General features: G+C 47.5%; 1 protein-coding gene and 1 long non-coding RNA gene across 3 annotated transcripts in view; one reads left to right on the top strand and one right to left on the bottom strand.

Annotated features, from left to right (window-relative positions):
* The window catches only part of LOC310894013 (uncharacterized protein), a 41,909-nt gene extending 36,800 nt beyond the window's left edge, over positions 1 to 5,109 (bottom strand). For both annotated transcript variants that reach the window (XR_014579490.1, XM_083823674.1), the window contains exon 1: positions 4,384 to 5,109. The gene's annotated coding sequence lies outside the window, so the exon portion shown is untranslated. The remainder of the gene's footprint in view (positions 1 to 4,383) is intronic.
* On the top strand, positions 922 to 7,360 carry LOC310894014. The gene is made up of 2 exons (XR_014579491.1): positions 922 to 1,403; positions 5,109 to 7,360. It is a non-coding gene; the product is annotated as an uncharacterized lncRNA (long non-coding RNA).
* Positions 7,361 to 25,911: the final 18,551 nt, after the last annotated feature.

The following is a 25,911-nucleotide window of genomic DNA, read 5'->3' as shown; positions in this document are numbered from 1 at the left end:
AGGATACGATTTGTTATTTTTTAGTGTCAGGAGTTTCTACTTTTCCACTGGTTTCCTGTCTCAAAATTGAATTGTTTAGATGAAGAAGAAATTACTTCAGGATTAGCATCTAATGATTGAGACAGGACCTAGACCTATTTCTGCAGAGGTTCCTGATGACTTTACATGCCACACTTCCTTTTTATTATTTAACACATTTTCCTTTTTCTAGAGAGATACTCACATTTTATACCAATTTTGTATTCTCATGGAGATACTTTCCTGATGCTCTGCATGGCAATTTTTGATTATTGTGATGATCCATGAAGATTTTCAGCTGAAGTTACTGTTTTTGTTTCATTTGGCACCTACATTTGGGAAAGGGCCAAGGGAGGAAGTGACAAATCCATCAGCTTAAGACGGGAAACCCTGTGGTTTCAGAGCTGCTCATATCTCATTAGAAGTTGCTTTTCCCTTTGGCTATTTCTTACTAACATCCTTTCACGGGATAGCTTCTCCACTCACATCATTAAAATATACCATCAAAATGTTTACTCATCAAAAAGTGACTGGACTAAGTCTAGTCTTGCCCTCTATGTACACTACCGGGTTTGCAGAGCACAAAAGACAGCAGTTCTTAATGGGACATGGGGGCATGGTCATATATTAAACATAACATATAATAACAGCTTTAGAAAAAGAACGGCTCGTTTGTCTAATTGCTATCCTATTTAGATATTATTTTGCCTGGAAGACACTAAGTCAATCTACAAGTACAACCTTTTATGTGTATGCTCTTATTTCTGTAGCATCTTTCCTCCTTTGCCCCAGGCACAGAGGAAACAAGCTGCAGTCCCTCGCTCAGGCTCCTTCCCTGTGAATAACACCGCACATTTCAGTATCAAAGAAAGGGGGGTTTTCAGTCTGCTTCTCTCAGGGTCTCAAGATGCTTGTTACAGTAGAAAAGCAAACGAGAATAAATGCATTGATTAAGTTGTGCTTAGCACAAGCCCTGGATAGTGATTCAGAATAATAATGAAAACATTGCAAAACAATACAAATACCAGTAGGATTAAAAAGCCTAGCTCTAAAGCAAACAAGTCGGAGCGCACAGGAGTGGTGTATCTAATAGCTGCCCCAAGTTGCACAACATCCAACATCTCCTATCTGAGGCTCTCACCCTCCCTCAGAACAGCCTCCAGCAAGCAGAAGGCATTTCAGCCCCAAATCACGTCCCAGGAGGGCTTGGTGTCTCCACGTATGTCCTCAGACTCCTCCTGTTGCATTGCAACACTATCAGGAGAGCCGCGAGGGTGTGGATGGACCTCAGCAATGTTTGGAGCGGGGCTGCTTGAAAGAAGTGAAGGATTAGGGGAAGGCTGCAGTGAACCGAAGCCCAGCAGTCACACCGTGGTGCTCGCGCAGTAAGTAACCGTGCTAACAACCTCGCTCACCTTTCAGCACTTGCCCCTTTTAAACAATTCTGTAGTGCCTGCTGCCCTTCCTCCTAACAACGTATCACCCTGGGTGCTGACATTTAACCTGTTTGTCAACAGATCCATTTGCATCTCATTTCGCTGGCGCCCCGCGCACGAGGCCGGCAGCGAAGAGCATTTCAGCACGCGTGATGAAAGATGTCATTGCTGGTGCCCTTTAGCACTGCCTGCGCAGCCGTGAAGTACAGCTGCCATCAGCAACAGGGACTTGAGCGCAGTGCCTACCTTCACCCAGCGAGGTCAAAAATTTATGGTTCTGACCTTTTCTCTCTCGTCTGATGTTGGAGTGGGCCCGGGTCATGTTCGCAAGAAATAAGAGAAAATCAAACAGGGCTGATGCAGGCTCAGCGTGAAGTGATGCAGAGAACGAATTCCTCCTCTCCCCAATAAAAACGGCTTCAACGACTTTAATAACGAGGGCCATAAAGTTCCACAAACTTTACAGAAAAGGTTGTGAGGGTGTTAAATGTTTCAAAGGGGCACAAGAGAGAACGCAATTACTCCAAAAAGACCTACATTTAATATGTAGTTTCTCAGATGTATTTCTCAAGATCTCACATACATGTTTCAAAGGCAAAGTGCCTCTTGTCAGCTGTATAAATCCTCCAAGTTTTCTGGACATTTTCCCTTGCCACTAATATCCCAGTGCTCTTTTTGGAGATACCAAGGATGCAGAGTAATTTTTCACGCGGTGCAACTGATGACTGCAGACACCAGAAACCACTGACGATGTCTGGTTCTCCGAGTCTTAGAAAAATGGAGGCTTTGCAAAGAGATAAGGGAGGATTCCCTGGCTGCCCTGACTCCCTGCAGAGCCCTGCCGCAGCCGTGCTCCCTCCCTCACCCCACTCTTACTGGTCCAGAAAAGGCAGGAGCCACCACGAGGTGGGGATGGCTTGAACAAGTCAGTCTGCTTGTCTCGGTTAGTCCAACTTAGTCGGGGAGCACTTAAATAAATCAGCTGTTAAATAGGTAAGGTGAGTGTGGCAGAGGGAGGGGAAAAGCAGTTGAGTGTGGTAACCTTTTCTCCTGCATGTATGGCCAGCAGTGTGACCACGCTGGCGTTAGGCTAAACCGGACTGATGGCTATGCTGAGAAGCCTGGGAATGTTAACGGACCCTTATCCTTATCCCTGATCCTTATTTTTAAGGCCAGCCCGAGCTAAACTGTTTGGCTGAGTCACTGTTAAGCAGCAGAGCCCTCCGACGTGCCCAGATCTGCCGCGTGGTCTCGGGCACCCTCCCCTCGCCCCGTCACCAGCAGCTGACACACAAGGAGCAGGATCGGGGCTCTCATGGCCACAGGCTGGGGGAAGGGGTGCTTTGGGGACTGTTGGCTCCTCTTTAAGTATGACAGATAGGAGTTGCAAAGTTCAGCCAAGACCAAGCCTGCTAGCGTTTAGGACAGGGGATTAGCTCAAACCATTGTGGACATGTCAGCTCAGCGAAAAACCATTTTCCAAACAAGTTGCTTCATGGTCTTGCTATATGGAATGTATCTAAACTGCTTGTTTGTTTTGTTTTGTTTTGAATATATACAACCAACCTTCTTTCCTTCCTTCCTTCCTTCCTTCCTTCCTTCCTTCCTTCCTTCCTTCCTTCCTTCCTTCCTTCCTTCCTTCCTTCCTTCCTTCCTTCCTTCCTTCCTTCCTTCCTTTCCTTCCTTCCTTCCTTTCCTTCCTTCCCTCCCTCCTTCCTTCCTTCCTTCCTTCCTTCCTTCCTTCCTTCCTTCCTTCCTTCCTTCCTTCCTTCCTTCCTTCCTTCCCTCCTTCCAAGAAGCCCGTGCTGTCTCCCGCTGCGTAAACGCACGCATAACAACTATGCAGAGATTCAAGCATTGCCTGCGATGGAGTTGTCCAGCTGGCATATCGCACTTAATCTTAGTACAGCTTTGGTTATTTTCTTGCTATTTTCAACAGGAGTGAGACATCACTTTGGAAAGGAAAGATTTAGAGCAATTTTGGACACTCGTATATAATGTGCTGATACGAAAGATCTGTAGATGTCTTTTCGTGAGGCTGTTTTTCACTTTGTACCTGTAAGTGCTCCCCCTGGCTGCAGTACCACGTTATATTATCACAGCCAAGCAAACGTAGCCTTCCTTGAAGATAATCTTTTCCAAACTTTCTGCTAGAATACATAACTTCATCAATTCCCCAAGATTTGCACTCGAGTTTGGGACTTTTGCCAGAAAATTTACTGTCTGCTTGCATTCAGACTGTCTGTTCAGTGCGCACACACGCTGTCCTCTGCCGTCATGGACTTCAGCAAGAGCTGTTGCTTAACAGCATCTTTGGAAATATCCAGTCATACATAAGCTATGAAATAGATTTGTTATTGTTATGGGGATATTTTTAACGCGTTTGAGCACTGAGCAATTAACACAAACATATTTTGATCCCTATTAGCTAAATCCCTTGGTATCTAGCATGCTTCCCCTCTGGCTTTTGCAGTCTAGCAGGAGAGAGCATTTGCACCAGCACACCCGGGGCTAGGGAGCAGGGACGGACGGGCTGTGTGTTGCATAACCTCCCTTGCCACTTGTCACTGCTGCAGTGACCTTCCTCTTCTGCGAAACTTCGTGTCCAGATTTCCGCCCCAATACCACAGGAAGCTGCAGTTACCAACTAAAAGAAATGCAAAGGGGGGAAGAAAAAGAAAAAAGAAAAAAAAGCGAGTGAGCAGTTAAGTGGAGATTATCATGGGTAACAAGACAAGTAGGAATATCTGTTATTCCATTTAGACGATTCCAACGCTGGTCCTAACCCCAGGAAGGCCACTATGCGGGAGTATTATTTCCACTAATGTTCCCTGTCTAACTTAATGGATTGTAAGTACCCCAGCTGCTCCTTATATAGGTACTTTAAAGTCACTTTGTAAAGCCACAGACAGACGTGCTAAGCACCTACCTCTGGCCATCTGCTCATCGTTGCTGCGGCTCGTGACTTGTCTTGGCCACTGCCGTGCTCCATTGTGTCCGTGCTCAGCCCTTCCCTTCTTCTCCAGGACGCGGAGGCACGGAAAGTCCCCTGACTGTAGGGTGTCTCTAGCCATGTGGACATTTCCTGAGGACCAGCAGAGCAGTGGGCTGGTTTTGTTACTACAGGTGGCCAACGCTTTCCCGGGCAGCCTGATGCCTCCGGGGAATGCTGTGTTTTTAATGCCACTCAGCTTTCATGGTGTTGGCTTTATATGGAGTGAGTCGCCTCCTAGGAACTCCAAGAAACCAAAATCTTTCAAGTTTTGGCGCTCCTGAAGGGCTGTTGGAGGCAGCCTCGTGCTGCTGAGCCCAGGGTGCCCCCAGCAGTGATGCCTGGGGCACTGCCTGAGGCTTCATCCAGCACGGGAGCTGTTCCCAGCAGTGGCACAGGTACACGAGATACACAAGTCCTCTAAGATAGCACCATGGAATATACTTTTTTTTTTTCTTCATTGTTTAATTTTCTAAGTGGATATGAGCATTTCAAAACTTACTCCCACTGTAGCTGCAGAGTGTTAGTACAAGATCACGACACCACGCTCAGAGATGCTATCCTTAATGCACAAGTTACCCCATCACATATTTTATGCCTTATTTTTTGCTCTGCTTTTTTGCTTAGCAATTAAAAAGTGCCCTTTGTTTGTGTCTTGACAGAATTACTGCAGTAAGATGCTCTACCAAAAAAGGCAAGAAAACTTCTTTCATGTCAGTCAAGAGTTTTTATTTTTTGGTGATGACAAACTCAGAAAAGAGGAGTATTTGAGACGTGGGGAGTCTGGAGTTTGGTTAAACAGCAACGAAACAAAACCTACAAGTGACAACTTGCTCGGGTAACAAAGATTGCCTCAAAAGCAGGAAATGTTACACAGCAAACCTCCCTTTGTTTGCATTTCCATGTGCTTGCTAAAGTGCCGCTTCTCTACTCAAAACCACCCTGCGCCCGTCTTCCTCCTGTGCCCTCCACAGCGGGGCATCAACAACTGACTTGTCCCCACTGACTCTTCAGACCTGATCTGCCAGGCATTTTTGCCGCCGGTTTCTGCCCCTTGCTGTGTGGTTATTGAAGGAGAGGGGGGAGCAGTGGCACGCAGAGGCTCCCCCAGCCTCGCCCCCCCAGCAGCCTGTTTTCTCATCGCCGCATGACTAATGTAACCGCAGGCACTTCGGGTGCATGGGAACAGTTCCAGACGGTACTCAGAGGGCAGCAGCAACCTTCCTGCTGAGGAGGGTCTTAGGACATTTTTGCCTTTTTTTTTTTTATGTTTTCTTTCAGGAGAGAGTTTGCTGGCGCTGGCTGGGCAGCAAGAGAGACCCCAAATTCCTCACCATGGGAAAATGACTGTTGAAAATGACTGAATCCTCGACATACCCTGAATTTCGTGCCAGTGCAGGCTGCATGCACCGTGCACTGTTGGGCTCACACGGTTAGGAAGAGTCATTTTAACTCCTGCGTGTGCTGACACTGCTTTTTTGGGTCCTGGTCCAGTCAGGCTGGAGCCTGCCAGCCCCAGCGCGGGGTTAACCAGCTCCCTGCTGGGGCTCTCATTAGGAGCAGCCGAGGCACTGCTGTTCCTGTGTGTCTCTCTATACATCTGTTTCTGTGTTGCAGAGGAGCCTTGCCAAGAACACCCCAATTTACTTAGCTCTCACGTCTGATCCGATTTGAAGTCTCTCGGCCCCTCACCCTTGGGGCTGGCCAGATCACTGGAGCAGGAGTCACAAGATTTCTTAAAAACAACAAGAAAAAAAAGCTGATTAGACAAAACTGTTGAAAATCTCCAGGAATTAATTTGCAGACAAGATGCGGTTGCTTCCCAGAATGGCATCTTTCCAGCTGCAGTGTCCCTACCACTCCAGTCAGCGATGGGACAGATTAGGCACTGGATTTCTGCCAGCTGATACACTGGAGCTTTTTGATTTATGAGAAATGTTGCAATTTGGTAGGGCTTGGCCATTCCTCTGAACTTTGGATGAGCGTATTGCCCGATTTTGGCAAGTTTGCACCTTGGTAAAGAGTCGTGTGCTGTTCAAAATCCACACGACCGCAGCAATGACACCTTTTATTTATAAATGTCACCCACACGTAGTTGGTCTGGTGAATGGAGAAGGCAACTGTATTTCAGCATGAGAAGGGAGAGCTGGGCTAAACCTGGGGGGTGGGAGAGAGGAGGTTGAGGATGTTTTGCATTTCTCAGTTTCAGTGCTGCAGGACTCCAAAATTCTATTGTGACCACAAAAATTGAATAGCTAATTAATTATTAGCGTTGCTCAGATGAGTTGGAAATAAAGGAGCATGCGGCTGTCTTCAAGGCTGACACTTCAGCTATGCAGCTCGGTGTCGTGTCGGAGGTCCCTCGCTCTGCTTCGCCACGAACTCGCTGTACGTGTTGCCAACCCAGCAGGAATCCAGTTCTGCAAAAAACTCAGAAGGATGCCACGAGTAGCAGCCCAAGGCTGATGTCTGCGAGTCAGGACCATCACGAGCTGTTCCACAAAACAGATGTCAGCGAGCCTTACAGGAAAGGCTTCACAGAAAAAGAGTTGAAACAAGCTTCTAGCTGTGATTCTATGGAAGCAACGGTGTATGGCTAAAATCCCAATTATTGGCAGCTAAAAAGCACAGGCTAAAACCAGCTCCTTATACTTTTGAAATATGGGGGAATTCAAACAGAACTCTTCAGGCCTAAATCCTGCAGACTGCAATTTCTGCTCCGCAAAGTCCAGCCCACAACAGGAAGAAAGGAGAAAATTTCCCGAGAGCAAGGAGAAAATTTCATGTGACTGGCTTTCCATTTTTTTCAGAACAGCTTACAGAAATTACAGTCCTTTCCCTTGGCTCGGTTTATAACTGGATCCCTGGGATAAAAATACATATTTAAGACCAAACTGTGCTTCTTGCAGCAGAAGAGATTGTTTTGTTTGACTTGTTTCCTGCAGAGGTCAGTGAAGGGTGGTTATTTTTTCACAAATCCAAGTGGGTATCAAGTGATGGTTAAAATAGGAGAACGCCCCAGCAGCTACGTTCTCTCTGCATAGGTGCAAATCTCCACTTCAGCTGAACTCGTTTCAGAGCTGTATCGACCTGAGTGCAGGTCAGCAGCTGGTGGGGAGGGCACAAAGAGGGGCAGAGCAGGAGAGGAGAAGGGACTTGCCCGACCCTGGCCCTGCTGCTGGACCCCTGGAGCCCAGGGGCACGTCGGGCTGCACAAGGCACAAATTGATTTAGGTTAGAAAACCCGGGATGCAGTTCCTGGAGGGCCTAAAAATAGCTCTGTCAGCATGGAAAAGCAATCTGGATTTGGCTGTGCACAATTAGCAAAGCTGCTCGCACCTCGAGCGCCAGGGCATGGCGTGGGACAGGCAGCAGCTTGCTGCGGCCAGGGGAAGGGAAAGGCAGAGGGGGGACCTGCAGGTAGAGGGAGGGGGCTTTGAGCAGGCGGGCTTCTGTCACAGCCAGAAACAATACCCCTGTGGCAAAAGAAAAAAGAAAAAAGAAAAAAGAAAAAAGAAAAAAGAAAAAAGAAAAAAGAAAGAAAGAAAGAAAGAAAGAAAGAAAGAAAGAAAGAAAGAAAGAAAAAGAAAGAAAGAAAGAAAGAAAGAAAGAAAGAAAGAAAGAAAGAAAGAAAGAAAGAAAGAAAGAAAGAAAGAGAAAGAAAAAGAAAGAGAAAGAGAAAGAGAAAGAAAGAGAAAGAAAGAAAGTTAGTTTTCTGTACAGAAAGCAAACAGTAATTACATGTTTATAGAGCTCTGGTTCTCCAAAAACTCGCTCTGAAGCACGATGTGGAGGAAATCTGGTTTTTACTTCTGCAAGCAGCCTTGGCCAAATGTCTTCTCTTCCCTCCCCCTTCACTACCTCGCTAGAAATTCCCTTCGCTGCTCAAACACAAACAAGGTTGTTGCCATAGGAGTCTTCTTGAGCTGGTTAAAAAGTGATTCAAGAGGATCACCCGGTGGCTGAGCGGGCTTGTGCTGGGAGCAGCACAGCAGAAAGCAGGGCTGCTCCGGGGGCTGGGGTGCAGGGAGAGCCCAGAGCCCCTGCCGCAGCTCGCCAGTCGCTGGCTTTGCTCGGAAAGTGAGGCTGAACGGGAAATTATTGTGCTGTGTGACATGGAGAACAGTGCTAGGCAGCGTTAGGAAGATCGTGCTGATGAAATGTTAGTGTTCCACTTTCATGGTTAAACCTTTGGGCTTGTTTTCTTGGCATAACTCTCGTTTTACGCAGCTATTTAGGTTTTAGTGCTCTCCCCCTGCCAAGGGCAGGATCCCCTCCTCTTGCACTAACGCATGAACTCCGTGTCTCCATGGCAGCCCCGGGGGCCTGAGGAAGGGAAGGTGAGTCCTGGCACACACCGGCTCTGCTGGGGACCACCTCCGTGCCTCTCACTGCCGACCCCACGCCGGAGCCGCTGGCCAGGCTCCTGGGCACACACACATGTGTGGCTTCGGGGACATGCAGCGAGGAGCAGGAGGTGGCAGGAGGAAGGGGCAGCGATCTGGCAGGGTCTCACCTCCGTCATCCTTCAGGAACGGTCTGCAGCCAACTGCTGGCACGGCAGTGGGCTCTGTCACCCAGAGACCGCAGTACAAAATAATTCATCCATTTCCAAGACTAAAATAAAATATACACCGCTCGGCTCCCTGTAAACATTAACAACCTCCCTCACAGCCCTTTTGATGAGCCTCCCCTAGCTACCACAGGGCTGGAGCTGGGATTTGGTGCTGCCATTGGAGATACACCTCTTCCAGGAGTATTCACCCGAGTTAAGGGTCCTTTGTGCCTTGGAGAACTTGGAGCTCTCTCACACAGCTGGGGACAGAGGCTGCCAAGGTCCAGCAGAGCCACAGAAGCAAGCCAGCCCCTGGCTGCTGCGTGGGGTGGCCCAGACGTCTGCCACCACGGTGAGCATGTGGCTGCTGCAGGCACCCTGGGGCTCCAGCCTAGGGCTGCCCATGGCCACAAGCTCGCTGCTGCGCTCCCAAATGTCCCTCTGCCCACAGAGAGGCAAGGGGTGGGAAGCAGCATCCTGCCTTTGATGGTAAGTGAAGGGTGGAAAAAGAAATGAGGAGGAAGGAGAGAAGGCAGGGAGAAAGAGACGGGTCTGTTGGGGTGTGAGAAGACTCCCCGAGAAGGCAGGAGGACAGCCACATCCTCGCCAGCTCCCCGAGGTGCTGGCAACTTGCTGCCGAGCTCCAGCTGCAGGGCCTGTGGTCTGACCCCGCCGAGGCAGAGCAGGCTGCTGGGTCACCCTCTGAGGAACAGGATGAACCCGATCTCCTGATCAGCTGCTGGTTAATTAGCAGTAGCCTGCTGTGCCCTGGGTGAGACGGAGGTCCTGCAGGAAACGCAGCATCCGGCCGTGCCACCAGAGGCTGTCACCGTGCAGGATGTGACAGAAGGAGGCACAGGAGGGTGGCATGGCCTCGCACACAGGCCTTTCCTAGCTCAGCGCATTCACTTGGTAGCTTAAATAGTTAGTAAGACATATTTTTTACATCTTACTTTATATGTTATGCGTTTTGCTATGTTTGTGCTACGTGCCATGTTTACATTTTATTATGTGCTATTTTATATTCTAAAACACAGCCTGAAGTTTATCAAAAACCACTGGCACGGGCCTGAAGCTGAAAAGCGAGACAGGGCGCGTGGTACGGTGGGGGGCACACGCAGGTCTCATTAGCAGGGGGGCTTTAACGAAACAATCTCCCTCTGCTGAGGCTTACTGGGACTCCAAAGACAGCATCTGAGAGACGTGTCTGACATCTTTAGAGTGTTAAGGCTGGGGATTTTTCACATATTTTTTTAGAGCTAAACATGTAGGACACACACAATACTTTTTTCCACTCTAGTTAGCATTTTCATTGGCATAACTGTACCTGCCCCTGATCCTTCTAAGAGACATAGTAATTGCACAAGCTATTCAGACCACAGAGGAAAACAGATATGCAAAGGCAGTAATAATTATTCAGGATTTTAAGCAGCTTCCATTTACCCAGTGAATTTACCCAGTACTGATCTAAAAGCTTCAAGCAGCCTTTGATGTGAAATTTAACTTTTGACAGAGAGAGGAAGAGGGGGAGAGGGGAAAGAAACAGCTCTCTGTGGACCGCACAGGCTGGAGATGGGTACAAGCCTCACGCTGTTTGATCAGCTGCGTGTCCTGGTTTGAACAGAAGAAGGGAGATGAAATATCCGCTTGAAAGTTGTACCCACTTGGTATTTAATCTGCGATATTGATGTGCTAAACTGCCTGCATACGCAATAAATCGAGGAGTGAGGAGCAGAAGATAACTGCCAGGGCCTACAGAGAGCGGCTTGCTTCATTTATTGCCCATGGAAATGAGTCCGTTTTGAAAACAGAAGTGGCATTTTCCTCTTACAGCAGAATTAAGTGCCTTACTACAGCAGGGTGATCAGGGCAAGAGGCTCACCGACCGCTTGGGTTAGAAGTGCCCCCATGATCTGTGAACCTAACCCGGTGAAAGCCAGCCTGACCAGAAGTGGCCACTCAAATCTCTTTGAAGGACACGAATAACGCAGGGATGCCAGGAGTCCTCAGCTGCTATTTACCTGGGAAACGATGTGTCTGCAAGGGAAAATAAAGGAGTCTTGACAAGCTGCCCCTGCCAAATGTGAAGGGCTTTGCTCTCTCCCGTGAGCTGCGGCAGTAGGCCTGAGGAGGAGGAACACCTTTCCCGGCCTGCTGGGCTGCAGCTGGGTTGGCAAACCGAGCCCTGCCTCTCTTAAAACAGGCCAGAAGCGCCTTCAGAGCTCAAGAGGTGAAAAGCAAGAGGTACCTGCTCCATCACCCGCAGCAGCACTTCTGCACGAGCAGCTTTCGAGCAGTTAAACAAAAAAGCAAGTGTGGACTAGCGCAATGTTGGACACATGGTGGTGCCTTTGCCTGTCACTACCATCTCTCGTGCTCCAGGCAAAGCCGGCGGCCTGGTTTTCAGGTGGGGCTCTGCAAATGCTGAAGAGAGCAGCGCAGAAGACACAGCCTTGCTGGGCAGCACTGCCTTTCCCAGGGGCAGGCCAGAAGCCGTGTGCTGAATTTGCACAGGCTCATGACGGAGGCTTTCGGTCAGGCTCGCTCTGAACTTTTCTTGACCTGCCTGCAGCTTTGTTTCAGTTTGTTTTGCTTCGTTTAGCTGCGACAGCAATTTCTCTAACAGGCCACGTGCACAAAGCTCTTTTGTTTTACTTCTGTGTTATCTTTGCATGGCACAACCTTAGCTTTACACAGACAGAAGAAACAAGCAGTTACTCCATGCAGACAGAGACATGTATGGCTTCTAGAGAATGATCAATGGCAACACCTCAATACTTCCAGAAAAATGCTCCTGAGCCCCTGGCTTGCTGCAGCACCCCAGCACCAAGCCCATCCACCTGTGGGTGCAGAGGAGCAGAGGACGGGGGTAGAAACCAAGAGAGGGACAGAAACCAAGTGGGTGTGAAATAAGTTTAACTGCCCTGTTATTCTTTCATTTTCTGTAAAGTTTAGATCTAGTGATCAAAATTGCCTGAATTAACGGAATGTGACAAAGAAGCCGCATGTGGGAAGAAGTCTACTGGCCCGCTGAGGTTTGCTCTGGGCTGCCACCATCGCCACGACTGAGCTGTGGGCACGGCTGAGATCTGCGCAGCACAACACGTGGCTGGGCGAGGGACGGCTGCCCCCAGCAGCAGCCACCGGGACATCGCCGCCTCTCCCAGGAGAAGGAACAGATCCCACCACGGAGAGGAGGACCCTGTGATGGATGAACTGCAACGTGCATTATTTACGTTGAAATGCTAAAGATCAGGCTGGAAAATGCTGTAGCCAAATTGATTTGGAAGGGCCAAGCTGGATTCATGAGAAGGAGGCGAGCAGGGGACGGTATGTGTGTAATTTGTAACCCAACCCAGGCTGCCGCGATATGGAGACACCAGCTGTCATACCCTTAGCGGATGCATAGAAAACACTGAACATGATTAAACAGGGATATTTGGATAAAGGGATGCTTAAGTTTGTTTTTCACAGGACCTTTGCTGATAGTGTTTTCTTTACGGACCTTCCCCTGCCAAAGAGCCGCCCAAACTTAGCAGGCTGCAATTTCTTTCCCATTTTCCCTGGGAAAAAAAGAAAAGCACTGTAATGCAGTGGGGCTAATCGTACTAGCAGGGATCGAGTCTTTTGCCCAGCCAAGGGAGCTGCACTGGTTACCTGCCACGGGTACGTCTATTTTTTTATTTTATTTTACTTTCACAGATGGGGAAAAGGAATTTGCAGCTGCTAGGTTAAAACACCTGGGCAGTACCAAGGGCGAAACAAATGTCTTTGGAGGCTGAGGGAGCCAGCAACCAATGCGTTATCATGTGGACTGCATCACATAGAGCACTGACTACCACTTCTACAGTCGCAGCTTTTATCTACTCCAGGAGCTGCAATGTGCTTTGAAGACCTAGTTTTTGGATGGACGTATCTGAACGCTGGATCCAAATCAGCCCGTCCAGCTCAGCGGAACGAAACGTGGATGTCATCACCTTCCGGATCAATAGAAGTACAGGTCCCTGGCAGGGCTCCAGATGGGCCAACATTTTCAAAGGTCACAGCCAATTTTGCAATACCAGGTTTTTAGTCTAATGCTCTGACCTATGCCACCTGCTTTACAGACTCGCAGTAAAGCTGGTCTTTGCTACAAAGACATAACTTTCTAAACAGATGGATCCCATACAGGCGAGCCTGCTGCTAGAATTAATAGTCTACTAATCATGTTAGCTTTTACTTTTCAGCATATGCTGATGCCATATTTCTGCAGCCAAGTTATCTGTAACATGATGGATAGTTTTGCCTGCTTCTAATTTTCAAGTAGTAGTGGGAAAAATTTAGATTTAATCAGAAGAACTCGACATTATTCTATGGTTTTGTTCTCGGTATTGCTTTCATGATTCAAAGACATTCCCAAAGCCCTGCTTTGAAAGTCTTAATAGAGATGGGGGAGGGTACACCCCAAATTTCCTGCTTCCATCATTATGAGTGAGACTTAGTGGAGCAGCGAGCCAGTTTCCTATTGCTCACTGCAGTGCCAGGGCCAGGGTTACTCACACAGACGAAGCCCAGCAGCATCTGTCTGCAAGCCAGCTGCCACCCTTGCACTGGGGTGATGGGGCAGGAGAGAGGCTGCTGCTGGGGAACGGCCCTCCTTGAGCCCTTCTGGAAAGCAGCCTAGCCACAGGAGCATCGTATTGCACTTCCGAAGCAGCTGGCAGAGGGAAGAGCAGGCACAGGGGATGGAGGAGCCTGGAGGGTGCAGCAACAGTCCTTGCTCCAGTCAGAGAGCGTGCTGTCAAAGAAAAACACCGGGGAATGGTTTGCTGCCATGCATTGCCTTTCCCATCCTGGAAAGATAAGTCACAGATCAGGGTGAGCTCATTATGTCCCATGTTCGTTGATCTAAGAATGAGCTAAGACTGATTTTATTTGGCTGGAAAGGGCTGAATGGCAGCTAATATTAAACACCTCTCATGTGAGGCAGGGACTTTGGTACTGAAAGAATTATAATGACTTAACGTGAACACTAATAGAGTGTTCATGAATAATACACCTTAAATTATTACCCAGATATTAACTGGCTGGAGTTCCAGCCTTAGCCCATATTTCTCTGGTGCTCTTTTACCTCGTCACTAATTTAGGGAATTAGAGGCACTAGAAATACTTGCTTTGGGGAAAACGGATAGACTAATAGGATAATCCTTGTCCCATTCAGACACAGTTTCTTCTGTAAAAGAGGGTAACAGATAAAGCAAAGTCCATGACTGAAGTCTGTAAAACGAAGTCCACACTGAGTCTGTGGCCTCGTCACACAAGCAGACGATCTCAGGCCATGCAGTGCCCACAGGAGCTCGCCAGAAGCTTGGGAGCCGTTCTCCTGCCAGGCTGCAAGTGCCTCCCGCAGGTCGTCGTTCCTCTCGTGTGCTGCCAACGTGGTCAGTGTGTGAGTAACTGCACGGTGCGTGATGGGGCAGACAGCAAATTCGGCCCATCTCCTTTCGATTGCCAGAGCAGAGATGGTGATTCATCTGGAAAGCATCCCGCTGGCCAGAATTTTCCAAGCAATGGACGGAGGAGGAAGATAACATCGTAATGTATGGGCTTGCGAAGCGATGCTTACCCTGGACTTGTCTCCCCGCTCCCCAGCTGGCTGCTCAGAGAGCGCCTCCATTTCCAGCACCCATCCCACGCTGCGTGTTTGGACTGCACCTCACGCATGGCAGCTTCTTCCATCCATGAAACCACACCTGTAGCAAGTGCATGAGTAACACGGGGCATGGCTCTGCACACACCGCTCTGAATGGAGCGGAGGTGTGGATTCACAGCGCTGCTGACGGCAGCTTCTCAGGGGCAGCCTCTTGTCCTGGAGCAAATTTGCCTTTAGGGCTAGGCAACTTTTCACTCACCACGGGCTGCAGATGGGACCTGGCTGTGGCAGACACGAGGTGATGTAAGTGCACATCGCCCCAGTCACTTGTTTGTATAGCTGTACCCTCAGAAGTCAGAGTCCCGACCAGAGCGGAGCTTGAAAAGCGCCCCGCTGCTGGCCAAACAATGCTTTCAAAGGACTTTCAAACACTGTCTCATGTGGGATTTGTAAATTGTTTTGCTCTATGAATCTCTGCAGCACTCGAGCCCATTTCAGCCTGGGCCCAAAGCGTGGTTTATAGTTAGGAACACCATGCAGCTGTAATACAATAACAAAGCAGTTCATCTGACTAAAACTGGCCGCGGTCCTAGGGGCTTTTCTCTTGCTTTCTCAGTCACACCCTTCCTTTAAATTCACTCCAGGGTCATGCAGCTGACCTGAAGTCAAAACCAGCAAAATTATTTTTGAGCCCAGACCATTTAGGGTTGGATATATAGATAACGAGTAAGCATAAATACTGTCTCATTTTGGACTCATGAGCAATGCCAAAACCTCACTGATGCGTCTCCATCTGTTTTGTAGAAACTGAGCAACTGGGAGAAACATTCATCCTCAAATTCCCAAGCACCAGAAGGCCATGCAGCATGCACACCCCCACACCTCTCCTCTGCCTTATCCCAGACACCGTGTGCCGGCACACAGCGGTCACCAGTCCCCATCTGGGAAACCCACAGAGCCAAGCAACTCCGTGCAGGACTGCACTCTGATTTGGGGCTGGGGAAGGGTGAATTAGAATGGTTATTTTCAGCAGAAAGGGGGTTACAGTAAGGGAACACTTAGAAATGGATCTCCGCAGTAACCCAGTTTGAAATCTTGAATTTCAAAGGGGAAGGAGATGGAACGACGCATAAAAACCTCAACAGTTTTCCTCTCTGCTCAGTGACCTCTCTTTAGTGAGCTAGGTCCCTGGTTTTGTCATCAATCCAGACATCATGTCACCTCGCAGTCTACCTTGCAGTACACAAGGTAGATGGACATAGATGAGTGCCCATCTTCAGTCAGAGCACAGTGAAGAAGTCCACAGGACGAGGTGTGTCCAGGACAAGCATTCCAGTAAGGGAAACTTATTGTTTTAATATTGCTGTCCTCCATTTCTCCGTCACTAAAGGGATCTTCCACCACTAAATCAACATGACTCAGCCTGCTGCAGGAACAGACAAAAAACCAGGACAAACACAGGCTTTCTAAAAACGAAATGGAGCCAAAGATGTCCTCTGAAATACCAAATTTTACAACAGCACCATGCTACTCCAAGAGGCCAACAAATGAGGCGGGTAGCAGGAGAAGCTTGCAATTTGTGTCAATATGGCAAGTCTGGGTGAAAATCATCCCAGTAGCCATATCAAGGGGGTGACCAGCCCCAAAGACTGCCTCAGAGCAGGCAATCAGGTTCCTTCAGCCCAGCATCTTTATCATCAAACTGGCCACACAGGAGGGTAGGAAGGTGTGAGGACAAGCATTTGCTTTGTGCTTTGCCCCTTTCTCTGTGCCCAAGACCACAAGGATAAGACCGTCACCTATCTCAGTGTCCACTGGCAATTTCTTACCACCAGAGAAGGGAAAATCGGCCTCCTCAACACCCTGTCATATAGTTGGCCCAAATATAGGGCCCAAGAGAGGACAGAAATAGCATTTGCAGCCTTTCCCCACTGCCTGGCTGTGTGGGAGTCGCTTGGTGTGTCCCTATCCACAAGCAGCCTGCTCAGCTCCCGCAGGTACCTGGAAGTGCTTTATCTATTTCTCATAATGGGGAAGGAGAGCAATCTCTGATAGTATGTAATGCATACAAAAAAAAAAAAAAGGTAAAAATATGATTCAGAGGGTTTACAACTTAATTAAACATTTTAATTCTTTATACACACTGTAAAACTGAAAATCCAGGGTAGGTCCATTTGAAAACAAAGCAAAACAAATAAATGTGAACTGTTTCACATTGGGCTATGCGTATATTTATGTCGAAGACTGAACAAATAAATTAGTGGTTTCTTTTCTGATAATGTAAATACTCCCGAGAACACTGCAGATCCCAGCGAAGTCATCTGGACGGGGATGTAATGCGCTGCAGATGTGAAAGTGCTCGAAGGGAAGGAGGGAGCGTCCAAGCCTTTCCTGAAACTCTCCTAGCACCCTCATGACAGGGATCTGCCTCACTGTTGTTGTTGGCATGGCTCGTTCAGCAGCCGTCACAGCCCAGCTTCATAATTGAAGCTACAGGCCCAATTCATTAAAAGAAGATTTACTGGTGGTAAGAGGGTTTTGTTATAGATCTTGTTTTCATAAATGGGGCTCTACAGTGCATTATGCATGTGATTTACAGCAGAAGGAAAAAACTCTGAGTTATGGGAAGAAGTGTATGTGAGCAAGGTTCATGGAGTGTGAATAGTTTAGTATGGAAATGAGATACAGATCTGGGGGAAAAGGAAGGCCATGTCCTCCCATCTGCTGGTGTCCCAGGACATCTGCCAGCCAGATGTGACTCTGCTGGGGCTGTTAAGGTGCTGTGTCCACCAGCTACTGCTGCCATCCTGTGTGCTCCAGCAGCTCCAGGGGAAGGTGGAAGGCAGCAGTAGGGCCCCAGCTCCCACAGCTCATTGCCTCCAAAACAGAGCCTGTCCTGTCTGGGAGAACTGCTCGGCTAAGTGCTGAGAGCCCCGGTGACGTTTTTGTACAGAGTGACTTTCCAGCTACACCTGGAAGTGGTTACCAGAGGAAGCAGCAGCTATAGTGACTATGGAAAGCCATGGTAGACATATTGGTATGGCATAATAAATTATACTTAGCTAATAAAAACCTGGCTAATTTGGTTAGTGGACTCTTGAGCATGTCACATCTCATCCCAAACTGGAAACCTAAAAAACATGCCCCCAAACTGCCCCACACCCCATCCTTTCCACTGACTACAAAGGAAGCCAGGGCAATAAAGATGAAATCCCTCCACAGGTCCTGATTCAAGCTGAATTGCAGTGTTCAAATCCCGGTTGCCCACGAGGCAGAATACGAACAGCATTGGTACTTACAGTGTGATCTGGAAGGAAGGGGCAATACAATGGCTGGGAAATCCAGAGGACAGACCAAAATCCCTTCAGTCCCATTTCCTGTATTTTAAACAGCTTATGCTTATTAGCCTTTAAGTCTAAAGTGCAACAGAAATGACTAAAATACCCTGTTTCTTTATTGAACCCTTTATGTTCCTGTTATGAAAATAGCAGCTAAATTATTTTATTTAAAAAAAAAAATATTTCTAATTTTTATGTGTTTTATCTCTCAAAACCTATGGCAATCTTGTACTTGACAAACTTAATGAGCAACACACGACTTAGTACCTGCCCTTTCAGAACTGCTCAAAATCCACTACACCCAGGGCTTAAGGGACTTATAGTAGTCAACAGGGGAAATTGTGTATTTTGATTTACGATACTATATTATTGTTATTTTGCTCTTGCAATATTTGATATGCTGTAGCGACACACAGTTCTTCCAGAGGTGTCCTATACACAACCAAAGCAGTTTCCCTCTCCAGATCTTGCACATACAAAACACTTTCTGGAAACATTCATTCACATCTTTACAATTGATTCACTTAACTACAGGAGTATCATAAAGGCCAAGAAGTCTGTAGGTACTTTAATAAAAAGAAAGTGTGAGGTGAAGCATTTACTGCCATTAATTTAAGCTGTTCCTCCAGCAATCAGGAGCTAGTTTCCAGAGGCCATGCAGGTGTTCAAATGCACATTAGATTTCACAGCGTCTATTTTTTGTGCCGAGCATCTTTTAAGTGACAATTGGAAATGTCCACAGAAAAGGGCAATTTTGGACTTGTACAATGGGAATGATCCTGCACAAAACTTGCGGCTAAGTTTAACTTGCTCAATGGGAGAATGAGGAGCAAAAACCTCCTTATGAGTCAGGAATTCGGTCAGCACGCTCAGCGTCCAAATACTGAATACTAGTTACAGACTGCTCCCAAATTTCTTTTGATCAGGAAGTTATCTACTGAGTAATTCTGATTAAGCAAAAATGTTCAAAATGGTCATAACCTACTTGTGGCCAATTCACACACACACACACACACACACACAAAAGTAATAATCAAATACAAGAAGTTTATTCTGTTCTATTCACGTGCCAACACTGAGATACATGCATCCAAGCCACACACACCCACTGGCAAGCTACCAGCAATAGGACACCAGGAAAAGCAGCCTTAATGCTTCAAACCCATTTTAGGGCCATCTCTGTTCAAAGTTTTTATAAATGATCTGGACACAGGACTTGAAGGCATACCAAGGAAGTTTGCAGATGATGCTAAATTAGGAGGAGCTGTTGACTCCCTTGAGGGTAGAGAGGCCTTGCAAAGAGATTAGAGGGCTGGGTGATCTCCAACCTCATGAAATTTAATGAGAGTTAGTGCCGGATTCTGCATCTGGGACAGGGCAACCCCGGCTGTACACAGACTGGGGGCGAGAGGCTGGAGAGCAGCCCCGCGGAAAGGGGCCTGGGGGCTCTGGGGGAGGCCGGCTGGCCACGAGCCAGCGGTGTGCCCTGGCAGCCAGGAGGGCCAGCCGTGCCCTGGGGTGCGCCAGGGAGGGCATAAAGCTGTCAGAGAGCCTCCGAGGGAGGGCTGCCAAGGTGGTGAGGGGTCTGGAGGGGAAGGCGTACGAGGAGCGGCTGAGGGCCCTGGGTTTGCTCAGCCCAGAGCAGAGCAGGCTGAGGGGAGGCCTCATGGCGGCCTGCAGCTCCCTCACGAGGGGAGCGGAGGGGCAGGCGCTGAGCTCTGCTCTCTGGGGACAGCGACAGGACCCGAGGGGACAGCATGGAGCTGGGACAGGGGAGGGTCAGGCTGGGTGCTAGGGAAAGGTTCTGCACCCAGAGATGGTCGGGCACTGGGACAGGCTCCCCAGGGCAGTGGTCACGGCACCAAGCCTGCCGGAGTTCAAGAAGTGTTTGGGCAACTCTCAGACATCGGGTCTGGTTTTGGGGTGATCCTGTGTGGAGCCAGGAGTTGGACTCGATCTTTGTGGGTCCCTTCCATCTCAGGATATTCCAGGACTCTATGATGAAACCCATGGTTTTCATTTGCAAACCTCTGAAGAACATGCAGTGGAGGGGAAGGTCCTGCTTTTCAAATGCAAGCTGGCTGACAGCAAGCAGTTAACTTGGACAATCCCCTCCCCCAGAGATGTTCCAGGGATCCACAGATGATGGCTGAGGAAACCACCGTTTTAGATCAATCATCTCTGACAACCCAATTTCAGGGCTGGGTGTTTCAACTGTAAAGTTAGAAAGAGATTAGGAAGCCTGGATAATAATTGGCTTTCCAGCCTGTCAGAGCCATATTATCTCACATAAAACCTCTATTAAAAGAACAACACAAAGGCTGCCAAGTCAAGTATTCAAAAGTTGGGCAATACCAGAAATAAGGTCATTATGCTCTGTTGTAGCACTTTGAATGACAGAGCCATGTTATCCTTCTGTTGCAGTCGTCACTGTAGCATCTGTACTCCACAGAAAACAATTATTATTTTCAAGCCAGTCTGTGAGATTAGCATATCTGTGAGTGAACATCCCATCCTACACTCACCCATATAAATCAGGACAGCCAAAGCCTGCTAGGAAATCAGTTCGAAGTGTGTTGCACCCAATGCTTCAGTATTCGCAAGCATGGCACCTCATCTGCCAAAAGCACTGCTTCTGCTGGCTTTAAGTGGTGCTGCCACAGTTTCTAAAGACTATTTCAATGGTGTTCCCTGCATGGCACAGGGACAGAGGGACGAGGAGAATCCAGCTTTCCGGGGTGGTACTGTCTTTACTATGCATGTTCTTCCCTGCTGCAGTGTGTGTACCCTTTCTGTTTGTGCTCCGAGAGGATGAACTCTTGGAGATGCTAAAACTGTATTTTGTAAATGTGCCTTGAGGACTGCTCTGGTGTTTTGCAGGCTGTTGTTCTGGCTGATACTCTGCACTATGTCCACTTCTTCTGCTACACTGTAAGCCTTCTCCTGAGAGTGAAAGAAGTGGCACCTCTGCTCCCCTCAGCATCGCAAGGGCTCTCAAATATTTCAGGACATGAGGAAAAGAAGCATTTTTCATCCTGAGTTTGGATCCTGGAAGTAGCTCAACTTATTGAATTTTTTTCCCAAGAATAAAGCCCAAGATGGATACCTGACGTGGGAAATCTCCTGCCCAAACATGTTTAAAAGTTTAGTGAAATTACAAACAAGGAAACAAGGAAGACTAGGGTTTATAAGCAGAGCTACTAGACCTCTCCAAAGTAACACTTGATATAAGATATATAAAAAAGTTTCTCCACATAAGGTTCAAAACTATTAAGCCAAGGACATTTTTTTTTTTTTTTTTTTTTATGAAGGCCTACATTTTCCTGTAGACATTCACTGAGATTAGACTGACACCAAGAGTTGCTCTGAACTAAATCCACAGCCAAAAACTGATAGTCTCTTGGTTTATGTGAGTATCCAGTCTGCTCAGATTTCTCTTCTACACTAACAATGTGTGGGACTAATTCATGGACTATAATTTTCACTTATTAAACCAAGGTGACAACAAATATTCCCACAAATCAGCTTCTTTCTACATATGGCTACTTCAAAAATGTTGGTGTTCATTTCCAGGCCGCCCTGTTTGAAAGAAAAAGGACAAGTGTTATCTTGATGTTGACTCCTTCTCTGAGAGCATTGCCTCTCCTTACCTGCTTTTCTCTTCTGAAGGGCTAAAATGGAGGAACCTAAGACAGTGACTTGTAAAAGGTTCTGATTAAGATACCTAGTGTTAGGTAGATACACTTTCATATTTATCATCCCAAATACTGTTTCAGGTTCTCTGCTTTATGTTTGTCTCTGTTCTTTTGGATTTAATTTTCACTGATATAAGTTTTCTCTAAAGCCTCTTGCATTGCAGAAGAGATGAGCTCACTGAAGCCGTTTATGTAGCTCTTTAAAATAATACTGGCTTACACATTAAAAGACAGACACTGCTGGGCTGAAGGGCATTAGGCTTTTGATCTCAAAAAAGAAGAACCTGGGTTTGAAGAATATTCATTTTATGCAAATAAATCTGCACAGAAAATCTGTGTAAGAGAAATCCGTGCCCTTCAGACACTGGGGAAAGCATCTAGCCTGGCCCATACAGAAAGCAGCCTGCAGGTGCTGGGAGCCAGCCAAAGGGCAAGATTTGCAGCTGCTGGACATAAACCTGGCCTTTGCCATGGGAGGGCAGGAAGACGTTTTTGAGGAAGCAGGGCTCTTCTAACTGTCCCTGGAGAGATGTCCACCCCCTCCCACCTCCAGTGCTGGAAGGGCACTGTCTGGTTCTTTGCATCTAGCAAATACAGACATCTATCAGGCTGGGTGTTCTGTTTCTTTCGTTTCTTGTGGAATAAGATTTGATTTGAGAAATGTTTGTTCAGAGGTGGTGACTGGCAGGCATTTCCCTGGAGGGCAGCCTGCGCTCTTACTTTGGTCAGCTCAGAAAAAAGTCAGATAAATGCTTCTGGGGAGCTGCAGAGTAGAGTCTTATCGAATACTCATTTTGAAACAAGAAGAGTTTCTATTTGTGGGAAGTGAAACCTTCTTCTGTTCATTTCTCAGGTTTTGGTCCTACAGTTATGACTACATTTTCTCCCTCTTCAGTGCCTTTAAATGAATACCCTGCTTTATCATACGCGGTAGGCAGTATTAGGTGAGGGGAGAAAGAGAGACAAGGGAGAGTAATTGGTATTTGATTTCTATGTACGCAGGCAGATCTGAAGTGCTTGGCATTCATCTCCCTCCCATAGTCTGTGATGCCAAAGGGATCAGTATAGGTAAAAAATGTTGTGTTGTGTGACTTGAAAGAGGCTGGCAATTCCAAAGACTGTCTAATGAGCTGTGGCTGGCACAGCACAGGTAACGTGAAGGCAAAAATACACTCATAGAGCGGTAGTGCTAGTACCACCTTTTCCTGCCTTCAGTTCTCAAAATGCTTCTCAGAAGGAAGTGGGTGAACCACACCCATTTTATAACACAAAGCGGTGTCCAGCAGTGTTTGTCCTTTAATGTGTAAGCCAGTATTATTTTAAAGATCTACATAAAAAAGCACACAAAGCCCATTGCCAAGTTCACTGAACATATTTACATCAGAATAAAGGGTGAAAAATTATCTTCATGCTCTCTTGAAATGTTCTTCATTCCTCCTCCCAGCTCATCTAGTGACATGTTTCAATACAAATGTACACTGCCCAAAACAGAGGTTCACTGAGTTCAAAGGCTGGAGAAAACCTACACTAAGCCTGGGATTTAGATGGATTTCAAGGCAAAATGGGGTTATTTCAGCAACATCTCTTTCATATTTTGAGAAAAATGTATCAGTGATGGGTGAGGTTACAGAGCAGCTGGGTGATTAATTGTTTAGTTCAGTGGGTGTTCCCAGCCATCCTGGGACCCGGCTCCCCATGAGAGAAATGCCAAGACACAGCTTTCCTCCTCCAGCATCAAGCTAACTTCCCTAATCCCTTCTCAGCTATTCTTTAGCCATTTCATCACAATCAATAATGAAAAACAAAGCCAACCTCCATAGACTTCCTTTTTACTCACTGCCTTAAAGCTATTTTCCACACAAGCATGGAATTTCCAGTTTGCCTATGCTGTGTCTGAAACCACAGAACTGGGATCGGACAATTCTGCTGGGGTATCAAAGGCAAATGGGATCGTGGGTCACATATTTGGGCCTGGGGTATTGGATGCCTGGCTTGGAAAGAGCTATGGAGCTCTGGCTGCTAGGGTTTGGAAAGTGGCAAGAAGCTGTGGTTAATTCAGTTTTGAGAACAGCTTCCTACTGCTTTGACTCCATGAGAACCATCACTGGAATAAAACCCAGGTTCTCTGAAATATACATTAAAAATTAGACGAAGTGTCCAGCAGCCTGAAGTACACGTGGCAGAGTAGCTCGTTCCCCAGCTCAGCTATGGTTTAAGATGAGCTGTTGTTACACCATCTTTCTGTTGTCAGTGGGCGACGGACATAGTGGGGGAGTAAAAAGAGGCACTCCCTGATCGCATTTCGAACACTTGTGTCCTGAATTGTAGCCCAGCCTGAGAAGTGCCAGAACTGTACTTTGTGGAAGATACTGGAAAGGTGTCGTTGGTGGAAAATACTGGAATTGCCTTGTCTAAATCACAGACAGGAAGGAAAAGTACTAACAGTCAATTGTCTTGAAGTCCTATAAACACTGATCCTAAGCGAAGAGCCCCCAGAGCTGTCCAGGGTCATCGCAGGCTGTGACCCAGGAACCCCCCCTGAGCTGGGATGCCTCTCAGGGATGACTTCTTGAGATTCAAAGATCATCCGCTGACTAACACCAGTGCCTACAGGGTGAGTAATTCACCAAGGGGAAATCCTTAGGCACACAACTAACTTGAGAACCCCCCGGGACCATGCAGTAAGTTTTGTGTGAACCTTGCCATTGTCAAATCTTTAATTAAGTCACTGTTTTAATCACAACTAATTTTTGTTAAATTGCTATATGGTATCAATAAATCTTAAGAGCTGCTAGACATCGCATAAATCCAATTTGTGTCACTTTATTAAATTGGTTGATGATTAGGTGTTGTTAAAAATCACACAATCTGATCTTGTGATTTACTATAAAAGTATTAATAAATCCTAATTGCTGCTAAGTTTGAGTTTGTCTAAATTAATATTTGTGACAGTACACAAACCCAAACTCATAATCTGGGCATGTATCAGGCAGAGCAGAGTCTGGCTATCATGCATTGTCTTTTTTTTTTTTTTTTTTGAGGTTCTGGGTTATGTCTCAGTCTCCCCTGCTAAAAGTATCAATTTTCTATAACTAATTTTATATGTGGTAAGAGCAGGAGAAATTTTGTCTGTATATGCCCTCAGTTGGAGTAAACTGATTATTGTCTCAGCTTACTGGCATGCCCATTTAGAAAGAGGAAGGAATTAAAAATGGAGGGCTCTGGCCAGAGTTTAAGATGTAAAAGAGAACAAGCCAGGCATGAAAATGGGGGCACGGAGGAAGGGTGGCTACAGGAGGAAAGCGGGATGCTCTGAGGGGATTTACGGAAGTCAAATGTTGATGATATTTTTTTGGTCAAAATGGAACTAGGGGTGTTGTGTTGTGTCTAAAGCAGATGTTGGTGAGACACAGATGTTTTAAAAGGTTAGTGGTAGCCTGTGGTGACACTGCTGGGTAATTTCACATACATTTTGTCAATCACTGGCTAGTCCTGTGACTCTCTGAGTAGTTCCGGGTCCCCACACCTTTGGGGAAGTTGCTGAAGTAGAATCTACCTGTCTTAGTGATGCTACAAGGTGGACTGACAACCTGTGAAGAGAAATGCTGACCTAGGTGCTGCAACTGTTACCTACACAAGCCTGAAGGTAGTTGCTGAGGTCCAGTACATGTGCCTGTCCTCAGGTAAGTCACAGTGCAAGTAGTTTCAGGACTGAGGTACGTTGATACATGCCTCATAGGTAAATCCAAGGAAACGGGAGCTCCAGTAGAAAACCTTTCGATTTTTTTGTCTCTTTGTGGGTCTGTCAAGCAACGTTTCTAACAAACAGCATGCCACAGCACCAGCTACAGCGCAGAAAGCCCCGCATTTAACCCACCTGGCAGCGGGAGTACTTCCCCACTCCTCACCCCGATCTGCCTCTGCTCCCTGCCCCGACCCCAGCTGTGGAGGACGTGCAGCCCACCAGCCCCCAGCCAACCCCAACCTGTCCCCGCACCTTCCTGCTAAACCCCACCGCCGTCTCACCAGCTCCCCCCTTTCCCCCCACACCGCCCCAAGGCCAGGACCCGCGGCGGTGGCGAGGCCGAGCCCAGCTCCCCCCGGCCCGGCCCGGCCTCGCCCCGCAGATGGCGCTGCTGCCTCGGCCCCCGCCGGCCGCCGGGGGGCCGGGAGAGCCGCGGGCTCCGCCGGCCGCTTCGTGCTGGGGGAAGCTGTGGGTGGCCGCAGCTTTTTGCGAGGCGTGAA

This window comes from Anser anser (genome assembly GCF_964211835.1).
Source record: "Anser anser genome assembly, chromosome: 2".
NCBI classification, from domain to species: Eukaryota; Metazoa; Chordata; class Aves; order Anseriformes; family Anatidae; genus Anser; species Anser anser.
This window is presented reverse-complemented; position numbering and strand designations above follow the sequence as displayed.